This window comes from Panthera leo, chromosome D1 (genome assembly GCF_018350215.1).
Source record: "Panthera leo isolate Ple1 chromosome D1, P.leo_Ple1_pat1.1, whole genome shotgun sequence".
Classification (NCBI taxonomy): Eukaryota; Metazoa; Chordata; class Mammalia; order Carnivora; family Felidae; genus Panthera; species Panthera leo.
Genome location: NC_056688.1, coordinates 9,572,578 through 9,578,134, shown reverse-complemented (window position 1 = coordinate 9,578,134; position 5,557 = coordinate 9,572,578).

The window sequence follows — 5,557 nt, the reverse complement described above, 5'->3', positions numbered from 1 at the left end:
CCTTGCCTTCCTGCCTTCTTCCTCCTTTTCTCCCTCTCCCCTCCTTCCCTTTCTGCCTTCCTCCCTCCCCCCTCCTCCCTTCCTCTTTTTCTCCTTTCCTCCCTCCCCTGAGCCCCTTCCTCCTTCCTTCCTTTTTTTTTTTTTTTTTTCCATTTCTGTTCCTATCTGAGAAGGAATTAGAGAGATTTTTGTGGTAATATTGATTCCAGTGTTGCAAACCCATGTCGCAGGTGCTTTTATTTCTGCCTCATTTTGTTCATTGGAGCAGCAGCCCAGCTGAGCTGTCTTGGGGCCAGTGCCGCCCTGCCCTCTGTCATTTTGAGGTGGATGGGGTGGCCTTGCAGACCCACTGCCCAAGTCCTTGAGCTGTCAGTTCTCACAGTTGATTCTTTGTTTGCTGTTCTCTGTGCTGGCCAGATTTACAGTCTAGGCAGCAGAGTCCCAAGGCCTGGGGCTCAGTTAGGTGGTGGGGGTGGTGTTCGGGGGGAGAAAAATCAACAGCAGAGTGGGTGGGTTGAGGGACAGAGGAGGGAGGGGAACGGGGTGTGTGTGTGTGTGTGTGTGTGTGTGTGTGTGTGTGTGCGCGCGCGCGTGCGCGGGCATGTGTTGCGGTGGGGGGAGGGGGAGGAGAAGGTTGGGTGGGGAGAAGGAGGACTAAGGAACCACTGAGCTTCAGATTACTTGGTTGTTAAGAAGGAGAATAAACTTAAGAGCCATAAGTGCTTCGATTGGTGGTTTTGTCGCTCTCCTTGAGGATACTTGCCAGGAAAGCCGAGCTCTTATAATCGGGAGGGTTGATACCTCTGATCGCGCCTTCCCACGTGCGGACCCTCCGTGGTGCTCGCTGTGTGTGAACAAAAACTCACTGAAGCCCCGTGGGGGCGGGGTCCTCGCTCAGTGCCACATGTGGCTCTTCTGTGTCTTATAAAGAGCCATCATTGTGTGGGACCACAGCCTCCTTCTCCGGCACCTTCCTGGGGGCTTCTAGAACCTCAGCCAGAAGTACCACTGGGTTTAATTTCAACGGATATTTTCTGGCTGGGGGGCCTCCAAACTGGCTGGTGCTGGAGCACAGCTGTTGCCGGGGGCGTTCATCTCCTGACAGGGGCTGTCATCTGCTGGCTAACCCCACGGTCAGCACTGGGCAGACAGCTTAGCTGGCAGAATCCATGACGAGGTAATAAACTTTTCTCAGAAACAATGGCTTCTTGGACACATTTTCTTGCCCTTTTAAAATAAAAACTCCAGAAAGTTGTCTTTCATTGGATTTTTTTTTTTTTCTGCTTTGGGTTTATTTTGACCCAAATGTCTCAGCATCTGCCTAAAATCTTGAATTATTTTTACTCAGACTTACTCTTTGGATTTAAAAGCGTAAAATTTCAGGTACCGAATTGACATCTTTGTTGGTAGTGATGGCGAGTAGGCAAAGGAGGTGGGGGGGGGGCGCGGTTTCAGGCCTGTTGGATCAAACACCCTGGTTTCCTTTAAGAAAACACTATGCAAGATTTTTCAGCCTACTCTTGGAGGGCTTGAGAGGACGTAGAAGCAATCTCTGGAGGGGAGTTAAGTTGGCAAAAACTACCAAGGAAATAAAGTACTTTAAGTGTTTGCTAAGATTTAAACAGTGTCTTTTTGTCTCCTTACCTTGAGGTGCAAAGGTCTTGGTTGTAATAACCTCCCTCAGTTTCTTCCTGGGTTTTCCTGCTAAAATGGAAACATGTTAATAAAGATTTGCTCAGACTCCTGTGCCGAAGCGTTTTATTTCTTATCAGATTAATCCCCCTTCACCTGCAGTTCCGTGTCGGGCAGTGTGAGTGTAGGCAGTCGCTTACACTAGTCTTGTTGACTTTGCAACTTGATCTACAGCAAGGGAAGAAGGAACCGGCCCCACCTGCCTGCTGCCCAGCTCCCGCGGGCACAACGTGCGAGGCCCGTAGCCTTGTCTCCAGGCGAGCAGGGATCTGAGATGATGAAGGAAACTGTTTAACCCTATTGCCCCTCCTGGGTGTTATTCATGCTACATGAGTCAATTCTCGTGATGCTGGGTGTCCAGAGGTAAGTTCAACCACTGGTACCTCCATGTGTCAGAAGCTAGGCCCACAGGAAGCCAGCTCTCAGGGCCAGACATCACAGGGAGAGGGACGGTCAAGAAGCCTGCCAGTCCTCTGGAACACCAGTCCTTAGAGTGAGTAACGGTTTGGAAGGTCTCCTTTTCCAGGTGATTTTCTGAGTTACTAAGAACTTCTGAGATCACTGCCTTCACTGTTCATCTCTCCTGGGGTGACCGTTTTTGTTTTTTTTTAATAGTCCACTTTATTCTGCCATATGTCTTGTGTCCAGATTTTGGGGGACAATAGTATCTCCAGCTATTTCGTGTGCTTGACTTGATCACCCCTGTTGTCTTTCTTCTTAGTCTCTGTGTAGATCATAATCCAGAATAAAGACACGAAAGGACACGTCCTCGAGGATTTCTTCCCCCTCTAGTTTTACCAACACTCAGTGGGAGGGGAAGATCTTTTAAAAATGTACTTTGCCTCTGTCACCAGCTTCCGTGATGCCCTCGGTCTGCGGTGTGGAACATATGGCCGCCCTGGTCTAGGTCGGTGCCCTGTCAGATTCTGATCCGTGAAGCTGCCCATTTCCAGCGTGAAATGAGGCAGAAAGGAGAAGATGGGTACCTGCTGGGACAAAGAAGCTGGGCCTCTACGAAATAATAATGCCACCACGAGGCTCAAATTCTCTGATCCTTCGTCTGCAATCATCTCTCAGTGCAATTTGGAGACGTGTTCTAAACACGAATTTCCTGAAATCAGAAATCAAAGATCACTCATTTTGTAGTAACCTACTTTGTGAGTCAGAGGTGAGGTGCTCAGTAATTCCTCGCTGAATTGCATGAATTTGGGAGATTTTCCATCGATTCTGTTGAAGGAATGCGGATATGGATGACACAGTTGATTACAGTGGAGCCTCCTTTCTGAGACTCACAGACACATGACATTTCTCAGATGCTTCTTTTTTTTTTCCCCCTTAAAGCTTGGGTAGGAACTTCCATAAGCTGGTGTTCTTATTCGGTAGTTCTTCCAGGTACACCTATGGATTCTTCGGAAGGGCTTTACATTTTTTTCTTAATTAAAAATTTTTAGGGGCACCTGGGTGGCTCAGTCGGTTAAGTGCCTGACTCTTCATTTTGGTTCAGGTCATGATCTCGCGGTTCTTGAATTCAAGCCCCGTTGGGCTCTGCTCTGGCAGCCAGAGCTTGCTTGGGATGCTCTCTCTCTGCCTCTCCCTCGCTCTGTGCCCTTCCCTTGCTCTCTCTCTCCCTCAAGATGAATAAAATAAAATTTTTATTTTTTAAATTTTGTTATTATTTTTTTAAATATATGAAATTTATTGTCAAATTGGTTTCCATACAACACCCAGTGCTCATCCCAAAAGATGCCCTCATCAATACCCATCACCCACCCTCCCCTCCCTCCCACCCCCCATCAGCCCTCAGTAAAATTAAATTTTACAAAATTAATCAATTTTGTCAAGAACACTCAACATACTTGTAAGTATACCATACAGTATTGTTATCTCTAGGCACAATGTTATACGTCAGATCTCTAGGAACTTACTCATCTTGAATAACTGAAAGGGAATACCCGCTGATTAGCAACTCCCTCTTCCCCCTCGGCCTAGCCCCTGGCAACCACCATCCCATTCTTTGCTTCTATGTGTTTAACTATTTTGGCAAAACACTCGTGGACATGGACTTGTACAGTGTTTGTGCTGCTGTGACTGACTTTTTCCACATTAGCATAATGTCCTTGATGGATAAAGAAAATGTGACCTATACATACAATGGTTATTCAGCTTTAAAAAAGGCAGTCCTACAGGACATGACAACATTGACGAACGTGACCATTCATTCACTGAATATATGTTATTCAGTGGCAGCTCTGGGCTAGGCAGGCATCAAGAGTTATTACAGATTTCTGCTTTGAAGTAGTTTGCTAGTGCAGTGATCTTTTTTCAGTGTGAGTGTCCATCCCTATACATGTATATTTTGTTATTTATAAATCGTATCCCTGAACTCCTCTATGAACATAATATCCATTATAGAACGGTCACAAGAGAAATTTAAAAGATGAAGTAAATATAAAACATAATATTTTAAAGCATTATTTCAGTCATTAATATAATAAAATTCTTTTAACTTTATTAATAATTAAAGTTATTTGTTACTGATAAATAACAAATAATAATAAATAATGTTTAGAAGGAGAAATATTATTGAATATATCTAAATTGATTTTTAAAATCTTTGTGATTCTCCAGGGATACCTGAGTGGCTCAGTCGGTTAAGCGTCCGACTTCGGCTCAGGTCACGATCTTGCAGTTTGTGGGTTCGAGACCTGAGTCAGGCTCTGTGCTGGTGGTGTGGAGCCTGCTTGGGATTCGTTCTCTCTCTCTCTGCCCCTTCCCCTCCTTGTGCTCTCTCTCTCAAAATAAATAAATAAACTTAATAAATTTAAAATAAAATAAAATAAAATAAAATAAAATAAAATAAAATAAAATAAAATACTTTGTGATACTCCAAGTTGGAGATCTGGGTCTAAGTTCTATTATTTAGGTACTTGGTTTCAATGGCTGTCATAGCTGAAAAAGATACCATACCAAGATATTGAGATCCAAATAAAAATAGTAAATCATTGGCTGTGCTAAACAAATTAAAAAATCATTTCATAACTGCTTCCATCAATTTTGCAAAGCTTTATTTGTAAATCTGGCTAGTAAATTACCATCCTAGCTGACATCAATTAGTCTTATAAACTCACTGAGGGGGCTGCCTTTTTATATTTTCAACACACTGAGTTAAAACCACTCAAAATCTTTATCTGGAAAGTTCTTAAACAAGCTAAAACATTCTGCTTCTACTTAAAAAAAAAAAAGGTATGAAGACAGTTTTCATAGGTGACACACACCTAAATCATAATTGTCAGCAACAATAGCCCATGATGATGGATATATCCCTCAAGATCTACTAAACTTCCACTTTCTAAATGTTTTCCCCATTGCATGAGTTTATAAAAACATCATTAAAGTGTCATCTTTGTTTTGATGGGCTGGTTAAATGTAAATTATGTTCGTTACTTAAAAAATATCTGAGGCGCCTGGGTGACTTGGTTGGTTGAACGTCCGACTTCGGCTCAGGTCACGATCTCCTGGTTCATGAGTTCAAGCCCCAAGTCGGGCTCACAACTGTCAGCCCAGAGCCCACTGCGAATCCTCTGTCCCCCTGTCTCTCTGCCCCACCCCTGCTTGCACTCTCTCAAAAATACATGAAACATTAAAAAATCTGCAGGTAACATATTTTGCACAGTAAACTTATCAACCAAAAAAGAATAGCAAGTTTAGGTAAAAAATATCCATAATTCATGTTTCAGTCTGACAGTTCTTTGGAGTTTTAGCCGGGAGATAATCAGTGATTCTCTTCATGGTGCAAGAGTCCCATCCCACTATAAAGCTTGCGTCACTGAGAGGTGCTGTGTCCATAAGATTAATCACACAGATG